A 19,408-nucleotide genomic window follows, 5' to 3' on the forward strand; every position below is an offset into this window, starting at 1 on the left:
GCTTTTGAATTCACAGCAGCTTTTAAAAACTGCTTAACTACAGCTGCATACCATATCCCAGGTATGTTGAAAAAAAAATCTTCCAATTTTTGTCAGTTTTTATTTCCATAATGTTAAGCATCGACTTTAGCTGGGCAGGAGTTAAGAGGTTAATTATCAGCCTATGCAGTACTAAAATCCAAAGCAAATTAAATTTTGCTTAAGGGAACATTGTAAAGTAACAATTCTTGATATTACATGCCTCATATGATCCATTTCAAACCATAGAGAATTACACCTTTGTGTCACTGTTCCAACAAACAAATGTGAACAGCTAAAACATTTTAAAAATGCACCAAGCTTATGAAGTCTCAAACAAAACTTGAATTTTCTGTACATACTCCTGTCAAATGAAGTTATTTCCTGTACACCACTCCTCTTGCAAACTGGTCTATTTCCTTTCATTTGACCTAGATCGGCTACGAGACCTAGAGAAAGATCAGGACGGCTTGTGATTTCTCTCCCGGGACAGTAATCTCTCTCTTCTCCTATCTCTAGAAAGGGACCTGGTCCGGCTGCGGGAGAAGCTTCTCCGTCTTGGAGATCTGCGTCGAGGTGGAGGACTCCTCCTCCGATAATCACCTCAAGGGTGACGACCCCAAGAAGGAGGTGGGCCACGATTATGACTTCTCTTTTCACCATTCAATAGTTCCACTCTTACTCGGCATCCACAGAGTGTTCTCCCATCTAGCTCTCGGACAGTATAAGCTGCGTCTCGGGGATCTTCAAATTCAACAAAAGCAAAGCCGAGAGGTTTTCTAGCAACCCACACACTTCGGAGTGGTCCATAATAGCCAAAAGCTCGTTCCAATTCAGTCTTGTTACCATTGTTTCCAAGATTACCTACATAAACTTTACAGTCCAATGGACAGGAATCACGATGCATTTCGAGATCTTTGGTTAGAAATGCGGAGGTTCAAATTCACAGAACCTAGGTTAGGTCTTCCCGGTCCACCTCCCACCTGGCGTTCCTGGATGCTCTCGCACAACCGGCATCCACGAAATGGCCTATTTCCAGTTTTTTAATATGCATTTTCATATTGGAAAAGACCTTGATGCTGGGAAAGATTGAAGGCAGGAAGAGAGTGGATGACAGAGGATGAGATGGTTGGACAGCATCACTAACTCAATGGAGATGAGTTTGAGCAAGTTCTGGGAGTTGGTGATGGACAGGGAAGCCTGGCATGCTGCAGTCCATGGGGTCACACAGTAAGACACGTCTGAGCAAGTGAACTGAACTGAATATGAATTATCATAGGAAGAAAAGCCATGACCAACCTAGACAGCATATTAAAAAGCAGAGACATTACTTTGCCATCAAAGGAACACCTAGTTAAAGCTGTGGTTTTTCCAGTAGTCATGTATAGATGTGAGAGTTCGACCCTAAAGAAGGCTGCGCACCAAAGAATCGATGCTTTTGAACTGAGGTGTTGGAGAAGACTCTTGAGAGTCCCCTGGACTGCATGGAGATCAAACCAATCAATCCTAAAGGAAATCGGTCCTGAGTATTCATTGGAAGGACTGATACCGAGGCTGAAGGGTTAATACTTTGGCCACCTGATGCGAAGAACTGACACATTGGAAAAGACCCTGATGCTGGGAAAGATCGAAGGCAGGAGGAGAAGGTGCAACAGAGGACGAGATGGTTGGATGGCATCACTTGACTCAATGGACATGAGTTTGAGCAACTTCTGGTAGATAGTGAAGGACAGGGAAGCCTGGTGTGCTGCAGTCAATGGGGTCACAAAGAGTCAGACATGACAGAGCGACTCAACAACAGCAATCATTACAAAGAATTCAAGTGATGTTGCATGTAAAGAAAAGTATGTGAAAGTCTATCTCCACTGACTTTTTTCCCAAAATGAATTTTCTCACCTTTTGCTTTATAAATTGAATTCATTTTACCCCCTTAATCCAGAATCAAGCTTCAGTTTATATACTGGGAAATTCCTCTACCAACGTCTGTGTATGCTGATCCTCTTTAAAGTCTGCTTGTTTCTGAGTGTAAATCTGCTTGCTCCCCGCGCCCCTCTGACAGATAATGGCTGGTGACAGTAAGGTTCCCCAGGTGCTCTGCCAAACAGAAGTGTTGGAAGTGACCTTTGAGAAATGAAGTCCCTGCCTCCCTCTGCACCTGCCCGTCTGCTCTGGTGATGCTCAAGAGCCCACCAGAGGTTTCTGTGGGAGGGGACCACCTCGGGAACCAGGGCACAGGCCGCTCATGTCGCGGCTCCCTGGTGCTTTTAAAAGGACTGTACTTTGCTCTTAAAGTTTATGAGTTTTTGTTTTTCCTGTTTTAAGCAAGGCAGAGAGAAAAAATGAATGAAGAACACAATAAACGCTTATCAGATACCATGGATAAGCTTCTGTCGAATCAGATAAGAGGCTTCAGCTTCCCATAGAGGGCCCCAGAGTGAATGTCTTTACTGGTTACGAATAATTGAGTAGCAGCGTTTCATGCTAGTCAATAAGCATGACAGCATCCACAGGCAGTGTGTAAAGGAACAGACATAGATGTGTGCCCACAACCCTTACAGAAAGCATCAGAGAGCCAGATCCACTGATGGCCCTGGTGTTACCAGCCGCCATGCTAGAACTTTCTTCTAGGTCCACCGTCACCCCTTCATTTCTTTCTTAGAAGTTTATTTCTGGGGCTTGCTGGCAGTCCAGTGGCTGAGAGTCTGCCTTGCAAGGTCAGGGACTCAGGTTCGATCCCTGGTTGGGGAGCTAAGATCCCACATGCCACACAGCAGTTATGTCAAAGGAATCCCGTGTGATGTAACTGAGGCCCGACACAGCCAAATCACTAAGGATCTTTCATATAATGTGATAGAAAAGATAGAAGCAAGTAAAAGCAAGCATTCTCATATTCCAACTCTAGCCTTCTCTCTTTTCATTTGCTTTGGAAAATGTCTGAGAACCTCCATCAGAGCAGGTCAGTGGGCAACACTCTGGTTCAGGTCTGGTGAAAACCTGTCCCAGCTGCACCAGTGCCCTAAAGACAAGGCCCAGAACGAGGCCCAGAACTTTCCCCAAAGTTGGCACTTGGGCAATGCTTGTCTGAGAGAGACTAGTGGTTACTACAAGTTCTGTGACACGTTTTCCCCCCACAAAACCCAAGATGAAACACACACCTCACTAGAGACCACACAGGGCGGCCCCCTCACTTCACCCTGATCTGTGGGCTGACTCTGATATGGGGATACTTTTGTCTCAGGCTTGAATTTGGCATATGAAACCTGTGACAGTTTTCTTAGTGACCACTGAACTGCAAAAGCTGAAAGCAAGTATAAAGCAGTTTCACTTAACCCAGGGACCTGGCCTCCTTGTATCTAGAATATCAGTTGGGCAAGGAGGAGGTTGTCTGTGTACAAGTTAGTGTTAAACATTGTCATGTGGCCTCGTGCTGGCACTTCACTCTGGGCATGAGGTCCGCCCCTCCTCTGGATGTGCTTTATGCTTTCAGACAGAAGAGTAGCCATCCCTCAGTCCACACAGCATCTGTAAGAATTGACTCTAAAGCACTGTGTGTATCTTTTTCAGAATTCTCTCATATGGGAAGTTGAAAAAGCGAAAAGGCAATTAGAAGAAATGCAAAACGACAAGGTACTTAAATCTGTAAATCATTTAGAAATTTTTTAAGAGCTGAATTGAGCTGGGTCATTGTTACAGTCACTACAGGTGCTTAGCAGAAGTCGAGTTACATTTTCCTTATGGCTAATCCACTGCTGTAACACGTATAGCATTTCTGGTTTTGAATACTGAATGTGTTTACATTATAGATGCATTTAGAGTGTGTGGCCATTGTGTGTGATTCAGAATTCTGAGTAGTCCTTTCTGGGTTCACCCCAAAGCTGAGACAGATCATGAGCCTTTCACATGGACTGTGCTGTGTGTCAGAAAGATAATACGAGCCACATGCACAATCTAAAATTTTCTTAAAACCAACGGACTACTTGACATCCTTCTTTCACTGTGAGTCTTGAAGTCTTCTGTGTGATTTCCCCATCAAGCTTTGCACCAGCCTGTTTCACGTGCTCAGGGGCTGCATGAGGTGAGTGACTGCTGTGGCTGACAGCACAGAGCTGCCAGGTTGAGTCCAGTGACTTGGAAATTTGGCCCGTTTGACTTGTTTTACCCTGTGAGGAAGTGAAGTGGGCTGTAGAGGAATGAATGTGAGGAATGCTCAGGAATGCAGGTGAGCTCCATGGAGACAGTTTAAAGCAATGAGAGGAGTGAGGGCAATAGAGTGAGTCCTGTCCCCCTAAAACAAACCCCCGCCGCAAGTCCAGCTTCTGTCTACAGACTTCATTGTTGTTAATGGCTTTCCATGTTTCTTCCAGAGAAACCTTTTCTGCACCTGAGACGGAACTTCCTATTCATTATGGTTTATAAGGGTTAATATTGTTCTGAGTGTTTATATTTGCTATGGGACTCTTAGAGAACATTTTCTCAGAATTAAAATGTTGGGAGTTGATACCTACTAACGTAACCTGTTATGCACATTTTGGTGCAAGTTATTTTACATCCAGAAAGCACCTGTTATGCACATTTTGGTGCAAGTCATTTTATATCCAGAAAGCAAGCAGTGTAGGCTGTGTAATTTCCAATTCCTAGAACCAGGTGATTATAAACCTGGAAACCCTGAGAGCTGAACTGGATCAGATGAGACTGCGAGGAGCTCCCCTCCACCACGGGTAGGCCACTCCCTCGGGCAGCTCCCCTCAGTGCTGTTGACTGTGACAAGGGCCTGTCTGGTGTGTGGACAGTATGAATGGGTGTCACTCATGGTCACACCTCAAGGAGCCTGTAGCTTTGTGCCCAGCAAGAGGGAAGAGACAAGCATCGTTCCTACACCCCAAAAAAGATGTCCTTTTCATTATAGGGGACTGGAATGCAAAAGTAGGAAGTCAAGAAACACCTGGAGTAACAGGCAAATTTGGCCTTGGGATATGGAATGAAGCAGGGCAAAGGCTAATAGAGTTTGGCCAAGAAAATGCACTGGTCATAACAAACACCCTCTTTCAACAACACAAGAGAAGACTCTACACATGGACATCACCAGATGGTCAACATCGAAATCAGATTGATTATATTCTTTGCAGCCAAAGATGGAGAAGCTCTATACAGTCAGCAAAAACAAGACCAGGAGCTGACTGTGGCACAGACCCTGAACTCCTTATTGCCAAATTTAGAATTAAATTGAAGAAAGTAGGGAAAACCACTAGACCATTTAGGTATGACCTAAATCAAATCCCTTATGATTATACAGTGGAAGTGAGAAATAGATTTAAGGGCCTAGATCTGATAGATAGAGTGCCTGATGAACTATGGACAGAGGTTCATGACATTGTACAGGAGACAGGGATCAAGACCATCCCCATGGAAAAGAAATGCAAAAAAGCAAAATGGCTGTCTGGGGAGGCCTTACAAATAACTGTGAAAAGAAGAGAAGCAAAAAGCAAAGGAGAAAAGGAAAGATATAAGCATCTGAATGCAGAGTTCCAAAGAATAACAAGAAGAGATAAGAAAGCCTTCTTCAGCGATCAATGCAAAGAAATAGAGGAAAACAACATAATGGGGAAAGACTAGGGATCTCTTCAAGAAAATCAGAGATACCAAAGGAACATTTCATGCAAAGATGGGCTCGATACAGGACAGAAATGGTATGGACCTAACAGAGGCAGAAGATATTAAGAAGAGGTGGCAAGAATACACAGAAGAACTGTACAAAAAAGATCTTCACGACCCAGATAATCATGATGGTGTGATCACTGACCTAGAGCCAGACATCCTGGAATGTGAAGTCAAGTGGGCCTTAGAAACCATCACTATGAACAAAGCTAGTGGAGGTGATGGAATTCCAGTTGAGCTATTTCAAATCCTGAAAGATGATGCTGTGAAAGTGCTGCATTCAATATGCCAGTACATTTGGAAAACTCAGCAGTGGCCACAGGACTGGAAAAGATCAGTTTTTATTCCAATCCCAAAGAAAGGCAATGCCAAAGAATGCTCAAACTACTGCACAATTGCACTCATCTTACACACTAGTAAAGTAATGCTCAAAATTCTCCAAGCCAGGCTTCAGCAATATGTGAACTGCGAACTTCCTGATGTTCAAGCTGGTTTTAGAAAAAGCAGAAGAACCAGAGATCAAATTGCCAACATCCACTGGATCATGGATAAAGCAAGAGAGTTCCAGAAAAGCATCTATTTCTGCTTTATTGACTATGCCAAAGCCTTTGACTGTGTGGATCACAAGAAACTGTGGAAAATTCTGAGAGAGATGGGAATACCAGAACACCTGATCTGCCTCTTGAGAAACCTGTATGCAGGTCAGGAAGCAATAGTTAGAACTGGACATGGAACAACAGACTGGTTCCAAATAGGAAAAGGAGTACGTCAAGGCTGTATATTGTCACCCTGCTTATTTAACTTCTATGCAGAGTACATCATGAGAAACCCTGGACTGGAAGAAACACAAGCTGGAATCAAGATTGCCAGGAGAAATATCAATAACCTCAGATATGCAGATGACACCACCCTTATGGCAGAAAGTGAAGAGGAACTCAAAAGCCTCTTGATGAAAGTGAAAGTGGAGAGTGAAAAAGTTGGCTTAAAGCTCAACATTCAGAAAACGAAGATCATGGCATCCGGTCCCATCGCTTCATGGGAAATAGTTGGGGAAACAGTGGGAACAGTGTCATACTTTATTTTTCTGGGCTCCAAAATCACTACAGATGGTGGCTGCAGCCATGAAATTAAAAGACGCTTACTCCTTGAAAGGAAAGTTATGACCAACCTAGATAGCATATTCAAAAGCAGAGACATTACTTTGCCAACAAAGGTTTGTCTAGTCAAGGCTATGGTCTTTCCTGTGGTCATATATGGATGTGAGAGTTGGACTATGAAGAAGGCTGAGTGCCGAAGAATTGATGCTTTTGAACTGTGGTGTTGGAGAAGACTCTTGAGATTCCCTTGGACTTCAAGGAGATCCAACCAGTCCATTGTGAAGGAGATCAGCCTTGGGATTTCTTTGGAAGGAATGATGCTAAAGCTGAAAGTCCAGTACTTTGGCCACCTCATGCGAAGAGTTGACTCATTGGAAAAGATTCTGATGCTGGAAGGGATTGGGGGCAAGAGGAGAAGGGGACGACAGAGGATGAGATGTCTGGATGGCATCACTGACTCAATGGGCGTGAGTCTCAGTGAACTCCGGGAGTTGGTGATGGACAAGGAGGCCTGGCGTGCTGCGATTTATGGGGTCGCAAAGAGTCGGACATGACTGAGCGATTGATCTGATCTGAGAGTGGTGGTCACAGTATTGAGAATACTCAAAACCACAGGCAGAGGTTTGGAAGTAGGGGGCCAACCAGTTGATATTTGGGTGTATTCATTTGAGGGGCCTGACAGACTGTGGAACTGATGTTTCTGAAGAGTCACAGAAGGTTAATGACTGGTAGTCATTTTTACATGATTGGAGACTGAGACATGACTTGCCTTTGGCTGCAGTGGGAGGAATCACCTGGCTTGTGAATGAGGCGAGCAGATTACTGAGCATTCTGAATTTTTTCTTACTTGTTGTTATAGGGGCAGTAATTCTTATTAAGTATTTGTATTTAAATGTTTCTTTGGCTTCTTCACAGAAAATGATCACTAGTGAGAGATAAACTTTAGCAAAGGTTATTAAGTGCTTAACTGATGACACTCATTCACCTGTAGGAAATGGACTACTGCTTGAATCCTGAGTTAGGAGACAGTTTGGAACCCTTACGCATATTTCTGTGTTTGTGTGCTTAGAGGATCCTCACAGTCCAGGGCCCTCACCCAGCCTTCTTCTAGAGTAAGGGAATATCATTTGAGACAAAGGCCGAGCCAGAAACTGGTCCTATGTCCAAAACCACGTCAGGTGGAGTTCAAGGAGAACACATGCCCTGCAGAACGGATAGGGGACATGGCCGGATTTGCTGGCAGAGCTCCTCCAGGGTGAGGGGCTGGTGCTGTCAGAGGTGGATAACCCCTGCTCCCGGGGTGGATGAGGTGAGTGTGAGGAGGACTGTGTAGATAGTGGAGGAATAGAAGGTGGACACAGCCTCCTGCTCTTGGGGGGTTTGGATAAGGAGGGATGCGCTGGTGCATGGACCCGAGGCCTGGCACGGTTGAGGGGTTCAGATGGAGAAGCCTGGGGCCTGGTCACCAGTCCCCTGTGTGTCAGTGAGAATGAGAGACGAGAAGAGGAAGCAGCCGCGGGTTGGGAGGGGCCGCTGTGCTCTGAAGACAGTGGGCCGCAGCGGCTGGTGCGAGGGAAGGGTGTCTCCAGGAGGCAGCTCTCGAGGGGTCACAGCAGTGACTTAGCAGCACAGGTGGGGCCTTGGAGTGGGGTTTGCGGGCAGTGTGGGCTGGGTGGGCAGCACTATGTTGGCTCAGGAGGGAGGGAGTGGGGACTGAAAACCTGCCTCACAGGCAGGGCAGGCACGGCATATTTGGTAGGACCTCCCAGAGGAACTGGTCACCTTGTCTCTGAGGCCTTCTCCCAGAAGAAAGAGCTTCCGGTGAGGAGGGGGAGAGAGATGGAGGGTGCACTCTGTGAGGGGACTAGGAGGTGATGGTTGGGGCGCGCCCCAACCTGGAAGTCTCTGTGGCCCTCAGAGGACCCACGAGGGTCTGCAGTCCACGGTGGGACTCTGTCATACCTCCCACCAAGATCCCAAGTGTGCTCTGGCCCCAGGCCCTTGGGTAGAAGTGGAGCAGAGAAAGGAGCGGTTCCATCAGGAGGGAGGGGAGACGGGAGGGAAGACAGGCATGGGTCGGGGAGATTCCAGACTTCCATCTCCTGTGCAGCACAGTTTTCCTCGCAAAACCATTGAGCAGAGCAGCATGTGACCCCGAGCAGGCTGAGCTGGTGGTTGGCTCTGGCCACTCTGCAGACGTATGGGGTGTCCTGTCCTCGGAGGAGGGCTCTGTCTCCCAGGTTTTGGGACTCCTGCATATGAAGGTGCCACCCTCTTCCCAGAGACAAGACTGAGAAGAGCCTGGGCGGTCCTGCAGTGCAGGGGGCTCACAGTCAAGGCAGATACGACTAAGCGACTGAACTGACTGACTGAAACATCAGTAGGAACACAAATAAGCAAAAAAAAAAAAAAAAAAAAAAAACCTCACAAAAACTGATAAATCAAATATTTCCCAATTCTGTGGCTTCCTTCCAGCTCATAAGCACAATTTTATAAAACTGCCATCTCTGTGTATTAATCATTTCTATTTCTTCCTTTTTCACTTACTTTGAACGGACTATATGTTTCTACATGATTCTCATAGTCATCTCTAAAGAAATTCTATGTCTGTCTCAGTGGTTCCTGAATAACAGTTTGTAGATAGAATGGAGATTTCATCAGACCACACTTAAATGAAATAAGCAAAGGCAAGATACTGAGTTTTTAGTAAAGCTAAATTGATTGAATTTACTTTATTGAATTTATTCAGTTCAGTTCAGTAGCTCAGTCATGTCTGACTTTCTGCGACCCCATGAATCGCAGCACGCCAGGCCTCCCTGTCCATCAGCAACTTCCTGAATTTACCCAAACTCATGTCCATCGAGTTGGTGATGCCATCCATCAGCCATCTGATCAGCCATTTCAGCCTCTGTCGTCCCCTTCTCCTCCTGCCCCCAATCCCTCCCAGCATCAGGGTCTTTTCCAATGAGTCAACTCTTTGCATGAGGTGGCCAAAGTATTGGAGTTTCAGCTTTAGCATCAGTCCTTCCAATGAACACCCAGGACTGATCTCCTGTAGTATGGACTGGTTGGATCTCCTTGCAGTCCAAGGGACTCTCAAGAGTCTTCTCCAACACCACAGTTCAAAAGCATCAATTATTTGGTGCTCAGCTTTCTTCACAGTCCAACTCTCACATCCATACATGACTACTGGAAAAACCATAGCCTTGACTAGATGGACCTTTGTTGGCAAAGTAATGTCTCTGCTTTTGAATATTCTATCTAGGTTGGTCATAACTTTCTTTCCAAAGAGTAAGCGTCTTTTAATTTCATGGCTGTAATCACCATCTGCAGGGATTTTGGAGACCAAAAAAAAAAAAAAAGTCTTGCACCGTTTCCACTGTTTCCCCATCTATTTCCCATGAGGTGATGGGACCAGATGCCATGATCTTCGTTTTCTGAATGTTGAGCTTTAAGCCAACATTTTCACTGTCCTCTTTCACTTTCATCAAGAGGCTTTTGAGTTCCTCTTCACTTTCTGCCATAAGGGTGGTGTCATCTGCATATCTGAGGTTATTGATATTTCTCCTGGCAATCTTGATTCCAGCTTGTGCTTCTTCCAGTCCAGGGTTTCTCATGATGTACTCTGCATAGAAGTTAAATAAGCAGGGTGACAATATACAGCCTTGACGTACTCCTTTTCCTATTTGGAACCAGTGTGTTATTCCATGTCCAGTTCTAACTATTGCTTCCTGACCTGCATATAGGTTCTCAAGAGGCAAGTCAGGTGGTCTGATATTCCCATCTCTCTCAGAATTTTCCACAGTTTCTTGTGATCCACACAGTCAAAGGCTTTGGCATAGTCAATAAAGCAGAAATAGATGTTTTTCTGAAACCCTCTTGCTTTTTCAATGACCCAGCAGATGTTGGCAATTCGATTTCTGGATCCTCTGCCTCTTCTAAATCCATCTTGAACATTTGGAAGTTCATGGTTGACGTATTGCTGAAGCCTGGCTTGGAGAATTTTGAGCATTACTTTACTAGCGTGTGAGATGAGTCCAATTGTGCGGCAGTTTGAACATGCTTTATAATTGCCTTTCTTTGGGGCTGGAATGAAACCTGACATAACAACCTAGGTGTTTTCAATTGCATATCCTAAAAGAACTGGCTTTGCAGTTTCCAAGGGAAAAAAGGTTCATTTTAACCAATTTTCTCTGAAGTCCAAGGAATATCACAGCCATCCTGCATCAAAAAGTCATCTTTCCTTTATGTAGTCATAGTTTCATGCCTAAATTATAGACCAACTCGTGCTCAAATTAACTCTGATATCAGGGGCAGATCAGCTGATAAAAAGCTTGGATTGTCTCTCTGGAGGGAAGTGAGACCTTGGTCCCATGAGAAGAATCTGAAGGCTTAAAGGAATTTTCAGGAGTGGGGAAAGCTTGGTCCATCCTATGTGTACCATAATCTTAAATAATGCTTATTTTCTTTACCAAAGTTAAAAAAAAAAAAAAAAACAGCTGATAGAAACAAATATAAATCACTGAAAGGTAAAGAAATTCAGAATCTGTGATTGAAAGCTGCATTCTAAGGAAACTTCTTTCTCTTAACCTAGAGAGAAGACTAAATTCCTGTCTGATACCAGCTTACCAGGTAACAAACAAACAAACAATATTGTTTATGGGTAAGCTTAGAAAAGTCTTTTCCACATATAATTTGAAGTAGCAGTATTTTTGCAAAGGCATCAGTGTGAAACCATAGAAGCCATGTTTAAAACCTGATTAGATAGAAATTGACAAAGTAGCCTGGTCACTGCTGTGACTTGAAACACTTGAATATGATAACTAGAATTATAACTGACAGCATTTTACCAGGATGTATCAGATTTTCATGGATGTCACATAGTTTCTAGAATACTCATATTAGTAACTGAAGGAGTCTTTGGGCCTAGAAAAGAAAACAACAGTCTTAAAGGCCCTTGCTTTTGAGAGGGCCACCTGTAAGACAGAACTGAATCATCTAACTTTGGAGAAAACAAAACCGAACTTTAAGTCCCACCCTGAGGCTCCAGGCCAGCCATTAGCAAAGGCAGTTCAACCTCTCAAGAAACCTAAAATCCATTGCTAGGCACAACACTCTTTTCTGGGGTCCACTTTCCCTACAACCTCCTTATCCCATTCTGTACCCATTCCTTTGCTTCTCCCATCCTGAAACTGCCACCTGGAAGAAAGAACGACGTCGTTTGCCTTCAGAAAATGCGATTTCATTCCACATACCTTCTTTTAATACCAAGTCATACATTTCCCTTCAGCAACCAAGAACTGACTTTTATAATTGACTAGTTCCCAGTTCACGGGACTCTGACATTCACTGAGGTCAATGTTTTCTTGTATTGGAAGCAGTTTGGTTGGCAAGGGCTGCCTTGTCTTGAGACCATTGAAATAAGAACTCAGAACTTGAGCACTATTATCAAAAATCACAAGGCTCACACTGACACAGACATCAATGCAGACAGACAAGACAAGACATCTTCCAGTTTTCCGCCTGAGATGGAAAAGATTTCTTTGAGCCGTTTTTTTCTGGGGGGGGGGGGGGGGCTGGCGGCCAGGCAGGCTTTGGGAAGGAGCTAAGTGTTTGAATTGCATATGAAAAGAACCAGCTTTCCGGGTTCCAAGGAATCAAGTTTCCTTGGAAACCAACTTTGTCCGGTTCTATAGAATATCATGGCCCTCCTAGGTCAGGTCATCTTTCCTTTCCGTAGTCCTCGTTGGATCCCTGAATTCTAGACAGCTTGGATTGCCTCTGTGGGCTGGATGGATTGTCCTCCCGTTTCACCGGGCGGCGGGAGCGAGGTCCCAGAGGCTCTCCTGGAACCGGGCGTGGGGGCGGGGCTCACCGGGAGCCCGTGGTGAAGGTGGGCAGCGCACCGGGAGCGCGCCCGGGGCGGGGCGAAGCCGGGCGGCGCGGGTCGGGAACCGGGTCGTGGCGGGGATGGGGGGCGGTCCCAGTTGTGCTCCCGGGGGTGGCCACTGCTGCTGGAAACGCGCTGGGATCGCACCAGGGGCGGGGTGAACCCGGGCGGCGGGGGGCGGGGGTCGGGGGTCGGGGGTCCGGTCATGGCGGAGCGGGGGCGGGCATCCCAGTTGTGCTCTCGGAGGCCGCCACTGGGGCTGGACCCGCGCCGGGAGCGCACCCGGGGCGGGGTCAACCCGGGCGGCGCGGGTGGAGACTCCGATCGCTGTGGGTGGGGGTCGGTCCCAGTTGTGCTCCGGGGATCCCCACTGCGGCTGGGAAGGCACCGGGAGCAGGGCAGGGGCGGGGCGGCGCGGGGCGGGGGTCGGCTCCTGGCGGGGGGGGGCGGGGGGGCTCCTGGCGGGGGGGGGGGGTTCCCGTTGTCCTCTCGGGGGTCGCCATGGCGGCTGGGAACGCCCATTGCGTGCGCTCCTGGGTCCCCAAGGGTCGGCATCCAGTGGGCGCGGCGGAGGGGTGCGGACCACAGGTCAGGGAACTGGGACTGCGTGGAGCAGGGAACCACGTAGTCCGCCCTCTGTTGGCACAACCTGGCGGTCGCAGAAAGGCCTCGCCTTTGGGCTCAAGGCCTTTACCGCTCCACCCCTTTGCTGAAAGGTCAGAGCCGCGCGGTTTTCCCAAGCAGCCTAGTGTCCGCTGCAAGTCCAAGGGCCAGAACCCTGAACTCTGGCCGGCTGGCCCAGCCCTGCTTCTGGCACTTTGGAGGCCAGCGGGCCCTTGACCACCTGCTGGGATGGGAAAGGGAAGGGTCCACGAATTGCACCCTAGAAACTTAGTAGGGTGCATGGGTTTCAAAACCCGGTGGCCGCCCAGGCAGAAAACAAGGGAGGAGGGCACCCTGCTGCTCTTTCATGGCAGCATCTGTGGCTGTCCTGCTGAGGGGGCCTTTCCATGGGGACCGTGTGCAGTACAAGTTTGGTGTTTTGGAACCGAATAATTACGTAAAAAAAAATTTTAAATGATGTGGTGGTTTGATTCAAACAAAAAAACAAAACAAAACAAAACACCAAGCTCCAAGTTTTTTGCAAATTTAGGTCTTAATATTGAAGGCCTGTTTTCCTTCCACTGTGGCATTCTACGAAGAAATGTGCGGGTTTTTTTTTTTTTTTTTTTTTTTTTTAATTTTTTTTTTTTTTTTTTTTTTTTAGAAAAGATTCCGAAAAATGAGGGAAACAGGAAACCCAGAGGTGCCCCTGTAGTTTGGCGAAGGCCTTAGGAGGTCACTTGGAAATGCTGCTGGCTGTGAGGGGGGGAGGGGGCAGATGTGCACAGAGCTGTGCAGGCTTGTAAAAAAGAAACAAATCTCTCCCTTCATCACCAAGGCTATCGGAGGTCTGTTGAGGACCCCACACAAGGGAGGTTCTACCTCTTGGAACACCCCTGCTTCAGCATCGCCCTAAGCCAGAAACCTGGGACAGACGAGTACACTTGAAATTCCTTCCTTTGCCTTGGGTGTGTTTTTGGAAGACAATCTTTTGACAGACAGGTGGGGGAAGGTTTTGGGATGTTTCAAGTGCAGTCCATTTGTTTTGCACTCTATTTCTATTTCTGTTCCCTGGTGGCTCCGTTGATAGTCTGCCTGCAGTGTGGAAGACTCGGGTTCAATCCCTGGGTCAGGAAGATCTCCTGGAGAAGGAAATGACAGCCCACTCCAGTATTCTTGCCTGAAGAATTCAATGGTCTGAGGAGCCTGGTGGGCTACAAAGGGCTGGACATGGCTGAGTGACCGAACACTTATTTCTAGTATGATTTCATCAGCTCCACCTCAGATCATCAGGCGTTAGATCCTAGAGGTTGGGGGCCCCCGATTTAGTTCCCTCTTTCATCTTCTACACAGCTCCAGCCTGCTTACTCCTCCTCTTCCACCTGCAGAATTACCTGCCAGGCTTCTCTGAGTGTGACTAAGAGTCTCCTTCCCTCACTTCCTTTCCTCTGAGTCTCTTCTACTAACTGGGTTTCCATCTCCATTTAGGCACTTTTGCCCCGGGTAGTGCTAGTGGTAAAGAATCTCCCTGCCAATGCAGGAATCCGATCCCTGGGTTGGAAAGATCCCCTGGAGGAGGGCATGGCAACCCACTCCAGTATTCTTGACTGAAAAATTCCCATGGACAGAGGAGCCTGGTGGGCTGACAGTCAGACGTGACTGAAGCGACTTAGCACAGCATACCAGAGGACCTTAGAACTGCAGACTCACGTGATTGTTCTGGCTCTTTGGAGTCCCTTGTCATTCCACGTGTATGTTAGGGTCAGCTTGTGTATTGCTTCCTAAAGGCCCGGAGAGGGTAACAGCCCAAGTCTATGTCAGCAGCTTTCTCGATCTTTTATCCTTCCGTAACACTTGATGACACAAAAGCTCTGAGCGATCAAGTCATATCGAATCTTCATTTCAGATTGAAGATGCATTCCATGGTATTGCCATCTTGAATATCTGTCCATGTATTCAGGATCTTTTTCAGCCACGGTGTAGAATTTCCAGTGTGCCAGTCTTGCATCCTCGTGACATCCGTGGCAAAGCATTTGATTCATGTTGACAGTATTGAAAGGGAATTTTTTTAAAAATTCCTTTTCAGATTATTATCTGCTAGTGTATACAGGTAAAACTGTGTACTCATTCCTTTTGATCACTTTGGACAGCTTGAGAGTTGTCTTTCCTTTCTTTGCTTTCTCGTACTTTAAGAGTATCCTGGCACATCCATGTTCTGCCTCACCCCTAATCTCAGTCATGTGTTCACTTCCACCACTTGTCATGTATAGAATTCAGTGCTTGTCCCATGTGGTTACTGTAAAAGCTGTCAGACTGTCTTCCAAAGGGGGCTGTGCATTCATCCCACCAGTATCTTGAGTATGTTTCTGTAGGATAGTTTACTATCAGTATACCCTCTGTGGCCAGGTGTCTATTTCATTCTTTACCAATTATGAATGGGCTTGTTTGCTCTAGTGTTCTTGGACCATTTGAGTACAGATTCTTTGTCAGATATGCATTTTTAAGGAAAACAATTGTATTTATTTTTGGCTGTGTTGGGTCTTTGTGTGTGGGCTTTTCCCTAGTTCGGGTGAGTGTGGGCCATAACTAGTGGTGTGAGGGCTTCTCACTGCAGTGGCTCCTCTTGTTGTGGGGCACAGGCTCACGGGCTTCAGTGGTTGCAGTACGTGAGCTCGGCATTGTGTCTTCCAGTATCTAGAGCACAGGCTCGGCAGTTATGGCACACGGGCTCCATAGCATGTGGGATCTTCCCATAGCAGGGATCACACATGCATCTCCAGCACTGGCAAGCGGATTCTTTACCACGGAGCCACCAGCGAAGCCCTCAGGCATATTTTTGATTCTAGTTTTCCACACATGTACCTGGTGAGAGAGGCCAGGATCAAGAGGCCTGGCTGCTGGGAGTCCTCAGCCACAGTTCTGGCTGTGCTATCCAAAGCTCTGGGGCCTTTGGTGAGCGCCTCAGCTTCCGTGGGACTGTTTCTTCCCCTCAGAAATGCCCTGCTGTTGGACTGCAGCCCACCAAGCTCCTCTGTCTCTGGGATTTCTGAGGCCAGAATACTGGAGGGGGTGCCATTGCCTTCTCTACAAGGTAGCATTTGGAAGATATTTTCTCCTGGACTGTGGTTTTGATGAAGGAAGGGAGATCCCCTCCAGGGCTTGAGAGTGGATTCTTATCTGACACTTTGAAATGAATTGTCTGAAGAGAGGAGTACCATCCAAGTGAGAGACTTCATTGGGAAGGGCTGTCAGGGCAGAGGGCAAAAATGTGAGGGAAATGGAGAGAACTGCTCTGCCACGTGGCTCACCATCTCAGGGTTTATGGTCATTGTGTTAGTTTCTGGTTTGTCTCTTGCCAGTCATTCTGAACTGGGATCCTTCCTGGGGGCACATACATCACTCAGCCAAGATGGATTCCAAGAGGGATCCTGGGAAGTTGGTAGGACCTCTGGACTGCAGTCTCCCATCTCTTTTTGACCTCTCCAGAATCATGGTTGGTGGTAGCTTGTTAGTTCCTTGTTCCTTACCAGGACCTCCTGTTGTAAGATGACTCCTGCAAGTGTTTTCTCTTCTCTGTTGCCTGGCAAGGGTGTGTGGTCAGTGGTTCATTTAACAGTTTGTCTTTTGGCTCTCTCGAATAAGGTCCTTCACAGAGTAAATGTATAAAATTGTAAAAGTCAATATTTTAAATAATTTATATTCCTAATTTGGTAAGTTGGCTTTTTTTGTTGTGTGTTAGAACTCATCACCAGACCAAAGGTCATGTAGATCTTTTGTTGTTTTCTCAAATTGTATAGTTTTTTAAATTGAATTATGGTGTTAGTTGCAAAGTTTGTGTTTCTGTTTATTTCACCTTTTTTTAAACAATTATTTATTTTTTGTTGATTGACCATTGCTTTACAATATTGGTTTGATTTGTCATACATCCACATGAATTATCCATAGGTGTACGTGTGTCTCCTCACTCTTCAATCTCCCTCCCACATCCCATCCATCCCCACTTCTCTAGGTTATTACAGAGCCCCAGTTTGAGTTTCCTGAATCATACAGTAAATCCCCACTGGTTGTCTATTTACAAATGTTGGTGTACATGCATCCATGCTGCTCTCTCTATTCATCTCACCCTCTCCCTCTTGTTCCCCACCGTTGTCCGTAAGTCTGTTCTCTATGTCTGCATCTCCGTTGCTGCTATGTGAACAGATTCATCAGACCCATCCTTCTTGATTCCATGTTTTTCTCTTTCTGACTGACTTCCCTGTTTAATGCTGTAGGTTCATCCCCTTCATTAGAACTGACTCATATGTGTTCCTTTTTATGCCTGCATTCCATACAGGCTCTGATTGTTCCTTAGCCATGTTTTGAGGAGGGTCATGGAGCTATTCTGCTCCATTTCAGATTGGGCTTCCAGTCTGAGTGCTCACAGCAGAGTTGCTTCTGGGTGAGCCCTCTGAGGTCTGTGAGTGCAGGGCTGCCCGCTCCTCTCTGGAGGCCCTCAGAGGGCACCAAAACCCCCTCTGACCCGTGGGCGCAGGACGCTTTGCCTTCAGACTGGGCTCGGTGACCAGCTGGCGGGAGCTTTGTCTCTCCAGGGCCCTCAGGGCTCGGGCTCCTGGGTAATGGGTCTGCCTCCCAGCTGAGAGGAGTGGGGTTGCCTCAGTGCCCGCCAGCAGGGAGGCACTACAAGAGGGAAATATGAGGCCGAAGTAGACGTTTCCTGTGTCCAGCTGAGAGCTGACACGAGGTCCGTCTCAGGACTCAGGGAGGGAAAGAGCTCCATGTGCAAAATGGCGGATTTTCAGTTCGATTTCTGTTAGATGATCTAGAGGATGACCTTCACTGATGTTCTTCCGAGTAGGTGGCCAGTTTTCCTGTCACTGTTTCTTAAGAAGACTCTCCTTTCCTCTTTGCTTGTTCCTGGTTTGATTTTCATGAACTGACCACGTCCATGTGGGTTCATTCCTGGGCTCTCTATTCTTTCCTGGAGTCCATGTGTCTGTGTTCCTGCCAGTTCCTCACTGTGGTGGTTACTACAGGTCCCTGATGTAGTTGAAGTTGGAGAGGAAGATGTCTCCAGCTGTGTTCTTCTTTCTCAGAGTCTTCTTGGCCGTCTAAGGTCCTGTTCAATATTAGCAGTCTGATATTAGGAATATTTCTATTTCTGTGAAAAAGGCCGTTGAATATTATTTTGTGATTGCAGTTAGTGTATTTGTTGATGACTTTGGTTGGAATGGACATTTTAATTCCTCGTTGTTTCAGTGTGTGAGTGTGGAATAGTTTTCTGTTTATTTGACTTTTCTTTGGTTTCTTTATCAGTGCTTTCTAGCTTTCTGACTACTGGTCTTTTATGTCCTTGATTAAGTTTGTTGCTAGATGTTTTATTCTTTTGGATGCAATTATAAGTGGGATTTTCTTAATTTTGTTTCTGATTGTTATTAGTGTATAGAAACGCAAGTGATTTTTGTATATTGATTTGGATTGTAAGTTGTAGTATTTTATATGATTGTAATTTGATTGGAAATTATTCAACTTTACTGAATGTAGTCTTAACAACTTTTTGTGAAGTTATGGGGAAAATTTTATTTGTAAAATCTGTTTCTCCTACAATAGGTCATCCAGAGGACCCAAGGCATGGTGGTTACTAACAGACTTCCCACAGTACTTCTTCATTCCATGTGGACTCCTTCAAGGGCAGTGAGCATCACAGCTTCCCTTGACCGTCACCTGGATAAGTCTTAACCTCTATAGGAAAGTTTCATGCCTGTCTAATCTGATTTTCTTTTTATGGTATTGACATCAGGCCTTATCTCGAGTGGATGGGAAAACCGGTGTCTTTGGCATTGTGGAATGACCCATGAGGGTTCCTGTCGAGTTTCAATGTGAGACCGGCCTCCTCTTGAGGTGCAACAGGAACGTCGGGATTCCTTTCCAGACAAAGCAGGGGAATTGACCCTCATCTCAAGACGAGGAGGGGCAAAGGAACTCAGAATGAGGTGTGCTGGGAAAGTGGGTGTTCCTCTCGAGTGAGAATGGGTATGTCGGGGAACTTATGGAGTTGCATAAAGGGTGTCGAGTACCGTTTTGAGTTTCAAGAGGGAACGTGGGATTTCTCTCAAGATGATGTAGTGGGAAAGGGCCTCATATCGTG

The 19,408-nt window shown here is 46.3% G+C and overlaps 1 pseudogene; it reads right to left on the reverse strand.

Annotated features, from left to right (window-relative positions):
• Nucleotides 1–430: 430 nt before the first annotated feature.
• LOC106700683 (serine/arginine-rich splicing factor 3 pseudogene) lies at nucleotides 431–1,002 on the reverse strand (annotated as a pseudogene).
• Nucleotides 1,003–19,408: the final 18,406 nt, after the last annotated feature.

This window comes from Bos mutus, chromosome 17, assembly GCF_027580195.1.
Source record: "Bos mutus isolate GX-2022 chromosome 17, NWIPB_WYAK_1.1, whole genome shotgun sequence".
In the NCBI taxonomy this organism is placed as follows: domain Eukaryota; kingdom Metazoa; phylum Chordata; class Mammalia; order Artiodactyla; family Bovidae; genus Bos; species Bos mutus.